The following is a 12,581-nucleotide window of genomic DNA, read 5'->3' as shown; positions in this document are numbered from 1 at the left end:
AGCTAAGGAGCTAGAGCTAAAGGAAACATCAATTTATGGTCAGATAGTAGGACATTCCCTAGCTAGGGCCCAACTTCGGGACTAGCTTCACTCCACGCTGTGCATCGGGGTAGCATAGATCATGGAGGTGGTCCTAATGGGCCAAGGGATCTTCATGGTCTCGCTCAGTTTGGCGGACGCAGCTCGCGAGTTCACCATATGCTTCCACGAAGGGGGTCATATACATGGTCCCTTGGTACATTGGCTTTACTGTGGAGGCATTTGCACTACACTTATAGGTTTCTCCAGCACCCGGTCACCCTTCTTTTCCCCGGCCTGGCGATAGAGTATTGCTAGTTGGTGGAAGACTTTGGTCGGCTCTTCGGCAGTGTCTTTTCCACATCTTTGGTGGATACAGTGGCAGCAGCAAGAGTCCCCAAGGTACGGGTGCCTGTAAAAGAGGTCAAGAATATCCCATAGTTCCTAGAGATTGAGGCAAGAGGGCACTCCTTTAGGAAGCAAGTCATTGTGACTAGGCAACTAGGGCAGTGCTTGCACTGCTACGACTTTGGGCATCAGGCAACTGTTTGTATACGTTTCAAAGCCAAGGCGGCTTCGCCATTGGGTCCGCAAGCAGACACCGACGGCTTCACAGGCAGAGGGGCGCACTCAGCTCCTCAAACCCAGCCTCATCAGCAGAGTGCAGGGGAGAGCCACACCCCCTCGGGGGAGCACTCCATAGCCCTCCCTGCCTGTCCCCCCCAGCAGGACCGCAGCCCCCCACATCCACCACCCGTGCCACAGACTACTTCACCTGAGTTTCCACAGCCCCCACACGCCCCCCCCCCATATCCCATGCCCCCCCCTACTGACCATGGCTCACAGCCCCCCCTTTCCAGGGCCACGAGTCCCCCCCCCACACCCGCCATGCATCTCTGTCCATCCCACCCTCCCTTGATCCTCATCCGCCCCACCACCTCCCCTACCAAGTACCCCCCCCCCCCCCCGATCCGCACCCGTTTCAAGTTCTCCCTCCTAGCCTCACCCCCCATCCTCCCACAAAAGGTGATGAGCCACACACACCTACTTCCTCCTCGTACCAGCAGTCCTCCCCCTCCCATACGGCCACCAACTCATCCGCCCTTGCCGCCAAAACCTGATCTTGCATACGCAACATGCGCTACTACCTACAACTTACAACTACATAGATGGGAGTGGATACATTATACATGAATGATCATACAAATAAGAGAAATGTGGGCTTGAGAGGGAGAAGGTTGAGAGAAGTTGTTTGAATCTCAAATAACCTAATCTCATGGGAGAATCATATTAGTATAAGGAGCATCTAGCTCATCCCAAAGTGCAATTCGAATAGGAAAAGATGTATCCATTAAGTTGGTACCTTATGGTACTAACACGTAAGGTACGGTACTTAGAGAAATAAGAAAGAAAGAAGAAAAAAAAAAGAAAGGAGAAAGAAAAGAAGAAAGTTGTAGGCTTGAAGGAGAGTGGCCAAAAAGTGCTTATTTTTTCGTACGGATATGTACCGTACGGATCAGTCAGTACTATGTACGGAGACAACCCTGCATGCAACCCTGATTGGAGTGCCAACAAAGTTTCTTAGATAGGGTCCTTCAATGACTTGAGCACCGTAACCCTATTTTTAAGGACAAGCTCCATGTTAAAAACAAAGTGGATTGTAGGAAGACATCAGCGGACAGTGCACACGCTACACTCGAGTGCCCTAATGGAGGTGGACTGGCTACTCTCTCGCAAGTTCACTCCTCCGGTTCCCATGGCTGGCGACTCTTGAACTGCAATGCATGCATATCTGCAAGGTACTGGCCCAATTCAGATATAGTTCAGATGTGAGTAGAAGGGAAAATAGAGGGGAGGAGGCGGCGGCTTGTGAGAAGAGTTGAAGAAGGGACGCAAAGGGCAAAGGGAGTATACCATTGGAAGTTGCTACTATAAACAGGCTGGTGGGCAAGGCTGAACTAAGAAATAGAAGCTCAGAGTCAGATGAGGTGGCACTAGCTCGGGATTAGGAGGCAAGGGGCTGAGGTGGTGCAGGCAATGGCTGGAAACGAGTAGGCAAGGCAGGGAGGTGTAGTTGAAGGCTGGAGAAGTCATTGGTGGCACAGGGATAGGTGCTAGTAGCACAGGCTTGTAGGTGGCAGCATGAAAACTAGGGGTGGCAGGCAGCATGCAGCTGGACAGAAGTATGCTGGACTGATGGTGGTGTAGGACTGCAGGGGGCAGTGTGGTGGACAGCATGCAGGCAGCACATTGCTAGGTAGAGGGAGCTGGGTAGCAGAATTAGGCAGGGCAGGCCAGTAGTTCAGGTTGGCATGCCCCCTGAGATGCTTTCCATTCTCTACCTAATGAATCTATGGTAGGAAAGCAAGGAGCTCTTGTACTGCCTCTGAGATGCTTTCCATTCTCCACCTAATGAATCTCCTGAACAGCCTCCACTACAATGGGGCACGTGGTTCTAAGAAATTGATAGTTCGGCAAGAGCTGCATCCTGCTTTTGTGGGATGGATCGACATCTTACTTCTTCAGGAGCACAAGCTCACCCCCTCCCAAGCCCATCAAGTAGGGAGGTACTTCCAGGCAGCTCACACACCTACTGGGGATACTCTATCGGTGCCCACGGCAGGAGTGGAGATGTATACACCTCTATCGGTGCCCACGGCAGGAGTGGAGATGTATACACCTCTATTGGTCCAAGCCTCATCGCTTGTGTACAAGAGCACAAGACAATTATGGTAGGGAGGGTCCTATGGATCAAACTGGATATAGAGACTCGTGCCTTGGAGTCCTCAATGTTTATGCTCTTACTGAGGTTAGGGCATGCAGCAGATTCTAGGTGGAGATCACAACAAGACCTCCAGAGGTGGACTCTTGGATTGTTGGAGGAGACTTCAACAACCTGGAGGCCTTAGAGGACCAACAAGGCAGAGGCAGAGATTACCAAGGTATGGCACGGGAGGAGCAGGAGGCATGGGAGGTCTTTCTCCTTGCAGTAGGAGCACGTGATACTTGGCGGGTCCCAACTTTCCACAAAAGGGAGAGGTCATTGGACTTCTCTTGGGGATACAAGCGGCTGGGCGGAGCTCTTTTGGAGCAGCTAGACCAGTTCTATGTGGGAGAGTGGGGGTGCTCTCGCGAAGGCCAGGTAGGGCAGTTGGCTGGTACCACTTTGTCTTATCACATCCCCGGTAGCTACTTTAGCCTTAGCAATGCCAAACAAAACCATAACAAAATTCATAAATCTTTTACCAAAACCTTTGGTGGTTTGTTTGGTAACTGTTGGTCTCACAGGTCATTTTGGCCTCATGTAGATGTTAATAAAGCATCTCATGTCATTTCATCTCTCTCTCTCTCTCTCTCTCTCTCTCTCTCTCTCTCTCTCTCTCAAGCATACATGCCTCTTATTTGTATGATCATTCATGTATGATGTATCCACTGCTATGTATGTACTCTTAAGTTGTAGCACATGTTGTGCATGCGGCATATGCCATATAGGTTTTGGTATGTTACCCTCAAGTATTCATCTTATATACTCCAATAGCATTGCTATTTAGACTTTAAACATATGTTCTATCACCTATAGTTTAAAATAATGAAGTTATTTTTTTTTTCGTACTAATATTGTATCGTACCTTATAAAATCTTAAGATACCATTTAGTACCGTATTTTATCGTACCGTACTTTTCGTACCTGACAACTATGGGGCTACGTGGCATGCGACTTTCGATGAGGGAGGAGACTGAGCTGCTAGACTCAGAGTCTCCAAATGATACCACTCTTTATGTGGAGGATGATGAGCTGATGTTGGAGAGAGTAAGACTAGCTCTGGGGTTATTTTGCACTACAGCTGGAGCAAAAATCAACTGGTGAAAGTTGGTTGGTTTTCTTACAAATCCGGACTCCAACACAAAGTGGGGTTTCCACCTGGGGTTCAGATGGTGATCATCTGATATCTAGGATTCTAGGTGGAGCTCAACATCACTCCTGCCCAGCAGTTTCTTCTAGTTCTCGACTCTATTAGGCGGAAGCTGACCTACTAGAGCATTGTCCCCCTTTCTTTAGCGGGTCAAGCCCTGGTGGTTAACCAAGTCCTCCTAGCGACGGCTTGGTACATCGCCTCTTGTTGGTGTTTCTCCTTGTCTTGTGTGCTTCAACTTCGCTGCCTATTGCAGAATTTTCTCTGGGCTAGCTCAAACGGTTCTAGGGATTCCTGGGCCAAGTTGGTGTGGCGACCATCATCCAGCATCGGTCTAAGGAAGGACTTGGGATCATTGACCCAGAGTTCCAAAGCTTGGCCCTTTTGGGCAAGCTAGTGGTCTATGGTCTTACACCAAGTAGACAGACCTGGAAGGCCCTTTTGCAGGAAGGTATCCAGGAGTGCAAACTGAGGTTTGGCGGGGATTGGAGACCATCCTTGAGATGGATCTTCACGACTGCCCAGATCATGCCACCGAGATCTTCCTTCCTCCGCAGTTTACTTCGAGTGTGGCAAGGCCTTGGCAAGGCCCTAGTTTAGAGGTCCCCCAAGATGCCAGGAGGAGATAGACCGCTAGCTGGTGGTCTAGAACCCCCAGGTCAAAGATCGGGATGGGATACAAATAGGTGAGCGCTCCCACATCCAGTGGGCTGGTTGGGAGGGTGGTTGTGCTCATACTATTAGGACATGAAGGGAGGTGTACAGGATGGTGGATCAGGAGGTGTTGCAATAGCCATCAAGATGTCAGGAGAAGCTGAGCTGAGGAGGAGGGAGATTGACTCAACAATCCCTTAGGAGTGGCTAGATCCCCCGATCCGAGAGCTGATGGAGCTTGGGGAGGTGTAGGCTGCTAGATTCTCACTGGCACGTATCCCCTTACAAGTGGCAGGTAGAGTGGGTGGTGCCCCCTACGGTACTTTTTTTACCGTGTGGGATGAGGGGCATCTGGTTCTTGACAAAGGGCAGCAAGATGAGAAGATTTTCCTTTCCTCTGGAGGAGGATTTGTGTGGTCGGACTCTAGGGGAAGAAATGGCGACTAGGTGCCCTGGGAGGAGTTTCAGGAGTGGCGCCTTTGGATATGGAGATCTGGCCACTTGATGAGTTGGAGTGGGATCTTGGAGAGTGGCTATGGCCGGCCACTGCGGTTGCCAAGAAGCCTTTGAGGTTCTTGGAGTAAACACCCAGGATTGGTAGACATGTACTGATGCAAGAAGACATGGATTTGGCACCTTCGCGCAACAGGTACTAGGTGGAGCACAGGATCACGAATGCCTTTCGTCGGACCTTCTAGCGTCGCCTGTGGGACAGCTAGAGGCTGAGGAGGGTGTTGTATTTCCTTTGGCTTTTGGCACATGGGGGTCTGGTTGTTGGGAGTTGGTTGGCTTAGATGCAGCATAATTGAGATTGTAAGCGCTGTCGATGGCAGCACTTGAAAACTCCAAAGCATTGCCTTTGGTCTTGAGACGGCACAGCTTGTGTGGAGAGGAGCCTACTATATTCTCCAGTGTGTGGCACCCAGCCTTGGATGTATCTCGTGGGGGGATTTTTACTGGTAGACAATCAGCCATGGCCGTCACCTTTTGTACGAGGCCGGGATGCGGGACACGATTTTTCTCATCGAGGCTGGGTCTTGTGTAGTGGTTGGCTTGGAGGCTTTACCCATCCATCAAGTATTGGAGCCCACAGTGGAGCGCTCAGAGGTATGGGAGATCATAGGAAGCCTTAGAGGATGGCACATTTGGAAGGCACACTGCTAGATGGTTTTTGGCGGGGAGTGCCTTTCAGTATATGCGACTTTGGCAGAGCTTTGGACCTCCATCATCCACTCCCTCCGTGGCCAGTGGGATTAGGTGCAGGGCGAGTTCTTAAGCTCGTCAGGATCTCCATCTTCACTTTTTGCGCACTTGGGGCGGCCATGACTTGTTCTTCATGATGGAAGCTGGCAGCCCCAGATGGCGATACACAACCCTCCCCCCCACCCCCCCAAAACTGCCTGAGAAGCTTGTATACATGATGGATTTGTGATTTGCATCAGCTCCAGCTAGTCTGTTGAGCATGTGCACTTCGTTGTAATCAACCTTCTAAGTAATATAATTAGCCACATTTTACTTGCCAAAAAAAAAGCTTGTGCATATTATCACTTAACATAGACCTAAGGGTGGTTTGGGGATTTTAGGCCTAGATAGCCAAAGGACAGCTTTGTTGATGAGGCTGATTGTGAGGGGCCTTCCTCTAGGCAAGAAGTCCTAGAAGAAGTTACGATTGTGGAGACTAGAGATTATCGTTCTTGCTCATAGAGAAACATGGCAGTTTGGTACTCATTGGACTTTTCAGCAGATCTAAGTTACAAGGCTTGGGAGGAGTTTTGGGGTCAAATTTGTTGTTGCTATTATGTGGGCTTGGAGATGTTAGTCTATAGGACTTTACTAGATTGCTCCAACCATCATTGAAGAGAAGATGAGGCATCATCTTGTCTTCAACCAGCTATTTAGGACAGGAAGCCACACCATTTGGCAGAGGACATGCTCAACTTGGGGGAGATTCTCGGTTGCCGATTGCTTCTATAGTGGGGGTAGTGGTTTGCCTTGTTAGAGCTACTAGCTCATGGACAAAGATAAAGGCTCCATGGCATCGGAGGGGTAGGAGTCATAATGGAGAGCGTTAGGGAGGTGGTCACCCCCAAAGTGGAGGATTGATATGAAATTTGAATACCTCTTATACATGGGTTGGGCTCTTTATTAGATGAGATATTCTTTTTGTAATGGTTTCTACTTGCAAAAAAAGTTTCCCTTTTCAATACATAAGGATGGTAGACTCAAAAAAGAGGATTCGGATCAATCAATGTTTATAGGATGTTCTTGGTAGATGATTAGGGTTATGGCTCATTGTAACACAACTTAGTACTTAGACTCCAACCCTACAACGTGCACGATGGATGGTGGGAGATATACAGCATACAAGAGAAGGCCTCTCTAGGGTTACGACGACTGCAAGGAGTGGGTTTGGCGGGATATCTTTGCAGAGGTACCCATGGATGATGCCTTCTTTCAATACACCAATAGATTAGGGGGGAGGATATCGATCAGCAAGGTTAGAATAATGCCAATGACCATCAAGCATTCAATTGTACAAGTATCACAAAGTCTTCCTTGGTGACTTCTGGAGGAGATTTGATGGCTTGGGTATATCATAGATCTAGCGGCCATAGTTAGATATGGGGAACCAAAGGAGATGTGGAGACAATGTTTATGGGATTTCCCTAGGGCTCAAGAAGATATGGAGACCCTTAGGATGGTATTTCATGCACAACCGTGACTATTATTGTGAGATGGGGGACGGTTACTTGGGTTCACAGATAGAGGCCCAACTTGTGGGTATGAGGATACACATAGGAGTCATGTGTGTCTCATATTGGGTCTGATCTTTGAGTAGCGTTGCCACATTGGATTTTTCATTGCCAATGTGGACTCGGGGTCATTGCCTCAAATGGGAGCTCATAGCTAGCTAGCAACATTGCTTGATATGTTTTGCAAGATGTAGCCATGGTACAGATCTATTGGACATATCCACTATAGAAACTCTCTCTAGGATTAATTCTCCATACTCTTTAAGGGAGATGGGAGAGGATATAGGATGATTCAAAGACTATGAGGGAAGGAGAGTCAAGACCTAGGATTCTGGCACTTTCTTTCACCAAACCACACATGGTTTGGCACTATTGACCTCCTAATTGGTTATTCACTCATGCCTTGCAATAGACTTTCCCTTTGTTGTATATTTTTCGTTTTTGGAAGTCCCTTATAGGGCTATTCTTGTACTTTGGGATACTTTGTCTTGAGGGGATCCATAATAGGATAAATCCTTTCTTTGGAAAAAAATTCTAATGCTTACAGTTAAAATAAGAATAGCCTAGCCTATCTACTAAGGTATGATTCATGTAGCATAATTGACTGTGTCTAGAACATTCATTCAAAAGAAAAGATCCATCTTAGGACCTTCAACGTGTTTGGCAATACTTCGGGATGATTCTAGGGCTTGGTGTGGCAGCTTGTTTGGGCTTATGGCTTATGTAGGCAATGGTCTAGAATAAGCCTCAACTAGAATCGGATACTGCAACTTTTGCTTTGATCATCTCATATGGTACGGAGGTTTTAGTATGAATCATACTGGAGATCACAAGGATTTGAGGTGTCTCAATTTATTGCAAGTTATATATATAGAAAGTTCGAGTATATTGGTACTCATAAAAAGCTAGGAGGCCTAAAACAAAAATGATTAAGATTTGGTCGTCGCTTGTTTTTTCTTTTTGGGGACTGAGCTTGCCCATTAATGGTACTGTCAGCATTGTTTACTGCTAGCTACAATTCACTATTTGTAATCATTACTCAATGCTGGTTACACATTTTTTTTGCAATTAAAGTGTAGCTAATTATATTACTTAGGAAAAACCCCTAAATACAAAGAAGTGCTCATGCTCAATAGACTAGCTAGAGCTGATGATGAGTCACAGATATATCAAGTATCCAAGCCTCTCAAGGCAGTCTAGGAGGGATGGGGGCAAGAAGCCATGGAGGGGGAGTGTATCGCCATCTTGGGTTGCCAGCTTGCATCATGAAGAACATGTCTTAGCTGCCCCAAGTGCGCATGAAGTGAAAACAGAGCTCCCGACGAGCCCGAGACTCGCCCTGCACCTGGTCCCATCAGCCGCGGAGGGAGTGGATGATGAAGGTCTAGAGCTTTGCCAAAGTCACTTGTACTAAAAGTCTCTCCCCGCGGAAAACCTCCTAACACCACGCCTTCCAGATGTGCCATCAAGTAAGACTCCCTACGATCTCCCATACCTCAGAGCGGTCTACTGTGGGCTCCAGTACCTGGCAGATGGGTAGAGCCTCCAAGCCGACCACTGCGCACGACCCAGCCTTAATGATGAAGATCGTGTCCAACATTCCAGCCTCGTACAAAAGGTGACGGCCCTGGCTAATTGCCTGCCAACAGAAAGCTCCCCATGAGATACATCCAAGGCTAGGTGTATATGACGGAGAATGCGGCATGCTCCTCTCCACACGAGCTGCACCATCTCACATGACCAAAGGCAGTGCTTTGAAGTTTCAAGAGACTACTATGGGCAACATTTACAATCTCCATCCTTCTGCATCTGGGCTAGCCAACTCCCCACCGCCAAGCCTCCATGTGCCAACAGCCATAAGAAATACGATACCCTCCTCGGCCTCCAACTATCCCTTGGGCGGCACCAGAAAATCTGCCAAAAAGCATCCGTGATGCTGTGCTCCGCCCAGCACCTGCAATGCGACAGTGCCCAGTCCATGTCCTCCTGCATCAATATGTGTCTACCAATCCTGGTTGTGTACTCCAGGAACCTCGATGGCATCTTGGCGGCTGCAATGGCCGGCCACAACCACTCTCGAGGGTCCCACTCTAGCTCATCAAGTGGCCTGCGGCGCCACTCCCAGAACTCCTCCCAAAACACATAAGGGTCCAAACGCCATATCTTCTCTTGAAGGCCAACCACCCGAATCCTCCTCCACGGAAGGACAACTATCCTCTCATCCTGCTGCCCACTATCAAGAACTAGATGCCCCCCCTCCTGCATGGTGAAGAACCCTTGTGGGGCACCACCCACTCTACCTGCCACCTGTAGGGGGATACGTGTTGGTGAAAACCTAGCGGCCCATACCTCCCCAGGCTCTACTGGATCTCGTATCGGGGGGTCAAGCCACTCTTGATGTATCATAGCGTCAATCTTCCTTCTCAACTCAACTCCTCTCTGGCATCCTAATGCCTGCCGCAACACCTCCTGGTCCGGCATCCTGTACACCTCTCACCATGTCCTAATGGTACAAGCCGGGCCGACCTCCCAACCAGCCCACTAGATGTGGGGGTGCTTGCCAATCTATACCCCCTCCTGATCTCTAACCTGGGGGGCTTTGAATAAGGGCTTTACGGAGGCCCTGCCACACACAAAGTAGGCTACGGAGGAAGGACGATCTGGGGGGCATGATTTGGGTTGTCGTAAAGAGCCATCTCAAGGACTGTCTCCAATCACTACCAAGCCTCAGTCTACACTCTTGGAGGCCCGCCTACAATAGGACCTTCCATTTTTGCCCTCCTAGTGTGAGACCGCAGACTACTAGCTTGCCTAAAAGGACTAGACTCTGATACTCTGGTTCTATGATCCCAAGCCCTCCCTCTGACCGATGCCGGTTTCCCACGCCATCTTGGTCCAGGAGTCCTTGGAACCGTCGGACCGTGCTCAGAGAAAATTCGGCACGAGGGGGCAAAGTTGAACTACGTAGGATGAGGAAAAGCACCAACACAAGGCAATGTACCAGGCTGTCGCTAGGAGGACGTGGTTAACCACTACGGCTCGGCCCACTAGGGAAAGGCAAGTAGTGCTCCAGTAAGTCAGCTTCCACCAAATAGTATCAAGGACTGGAAGAAACTGTTTGGCCGGAGTGATGTCGAGTCTCACTTGGAACCCTAGGTAACGAACGGTCTCTGCCCTCTGCACACCCATCTAAATCTCAAGTGGACGCCCCACTCCGTGCTAGAATCCGGGTCCGTAGGGAAACCAACCAACTTTCACCAGTTTATTTTCACTCCCACTACAGCAAAAAACACCTCGAGGGCTAGTCTCACACTCTCCAACATCAACTCATCGTTCTCTATGTCGAGTGTTGTATCATCTGCATACTCTGAGTCTAGCAGCTCCATCTCCTCTCTCACCGGAAGTTGAAGGCCACATAACCTGCTCACACGTGACTTGAGGAAGTAAGACATCACCTCTGCAAAGAGTAGGAACGAATATGAGACCAAAGGGCAGCCTTGCAGGGCTGCTCTCTCCAATCGGAACTCCTCTCCTCACCCGCCACCTATGAGAACCCTATTGGTAGCCAATCTATAAAGTGCAAAGACCCCGCAGATCCACGCCTAGGGGAAGCCCAACCTCACCATGGTGCCCTCTAAGAAGTCCCAATTAACTTTGTCATATTCTTTCTCAAAATCCAAGAGTAGTACTGCCAATCCCTAACCACTGTGTTGGGCCCACTCTGTTGCCTCAAAGAAGGTGAAGACATTGATGCTCCTATCGTGGACAAAGCCTGTCTGTGCGTCATGAATGATGTCTGGAAGCATAGGACGGAGTCGCCTACCAATCATCTTGGCCAGTGCCTTAGAGGCCACTAACAATAGGGTGATCGGTCTCCGCTAGGATAGCTCCAACCGGTTTAGGGAGGAGGCTATTAAGACCTATCAATAGACTCCCTGGCATCCATCCTAATCTGAAGATCTCCTGGAAGGCCAACAGTAGGGGGTCCTTCACCACCTCCCAATAGGTAGTGAAGAAGGCCAATAAGTAGGGGGGGTGTAGCGGGGGGTGCGGTGATGGGCAGGAGCTGAGCTGGTTACACATTATTGCATCTGTATTCACAAACTCAATGATCATAATGTGATCAGAAAGGAACATATTTTAGCATGTCTCTGAGCTGCTTGACATAAGATAAAAAGACACCAAAGATGATCATCAAAGTATTTGTTTTAAGCTGCTTGGTATGTACTGCAGGTAATCATTAGTAAATGAAATGATCATAAATGTATACTTAATTAAATATCTAAGCTGGGCATGTGGTCTATGTACAGTGTTGATGGTCTAGTATCTTGTATGTACAGGATTGACCAGGTGAATTTCTCCCATATGCTCCTAGTTGGGACTTGCTTCAGGGCCTTGAACCTCATAGTTTTCCAATGTTCTTGGTAAGAGATGTGTGCAGATATGTCACAATAATAAAGTATTATTGGTAGGATATCTATTTTTGGTGGTCTGGTGCAAGAGTTGCTAGCTGAATTCTTCAGATATTTAGGATGGTTATAATAACCACCAGCAATATGGATGTTCAAGGTCTTCCAAATTCATCAACAGCTTTAGAGTTCCAAGGGACATCATCAAGTAACAGAATGTGAAGTCAGCAATTGAAATAGCAGGTTTCAACTGTTTAGTCAAGCAGCAGTTATAGGTTTGAAGGTTTGCAGAGCACCTTTGATGTCCTGAAGTAGCTCACAGATGTTTTTAAGGATCAATTCATCCTTCCTATGTATGTATTTTTGAATATGTACAGTTTCTGGAGCAATGGACTTGTTTGATTTTGTAAAGGGATTACATTATCAATATTCAGCAACACAGTGCAAGCAGGGTCCTGAACTTGCACATGCTATGTAAAGAATCTGTTTAGAAGTCACATTTGAGTGTACAAAATCATGTGCTTGAGTTTGCTAGTCTATGTACATCAAGTTTTTATGAAAATGCCTTGGAACTCTTATGTTTAATAAGACCCAACTGACATGAAGTAAAAGATTGATTGCAAAGTTTGGCCCCCATACATGTTGCTAAATGAAAAGATAAGATATTTGTTTTTATAAGTTAATTTTGTTGTTGGTTTATTATTGGCAAATATTATGTGCATGCAAATACATAACCGACAACTAGGAGTCTGAACATGATCTGAGGCGCCTAGATTCTCAAATATGCAGCCTAGCAGACAGCACCAGATATACTACCACTAATCTAGATCCAC

General features: G+C 47.9%; 1 protein-coding gene across 1 annotated transcript in view; it reads left to right on the top strand.

The window, feature by feature from the left end:
• LOC148037017 (uncharacterized) overlaps positions 1-12,335 on the top strand; it is a 167,790-nt gene extending 155,455 nt beyond the window's left edge. Inside the window, exon 15 of the mRNA XM_087675957.1 lies at positions 11,680-12,335. The gene's annotated coding sequence lies outside the window, so the exon portion shown is untranslated. The remainder of the gene's footprint in view (positions 1-11,679) is intronic.
• Positions 12,336-12,581: the final 246 nt, after the last annotated feature.

This window comes from Lygodium microphyllum, chromosome 4, assembly GCF_053477565.2.
Source record: "Lygodium microphyllum isolate KBCC chromosome 4, Lygodium_microphyllum_v1.1.10, whole genome shotgun sequence".
NCBI classification, from domain to species: Eukaryota; Viridiplantae; Streptophyta; class Polypodiopsida; order Schizaeales; family Lygodiaceae; genus Lygodium; species Lygodium microphyllum.
Note: the sequence above shows the minus strand (reverse complement) of the source record. Positions and strands in the feature narration are given on the sequence as shown.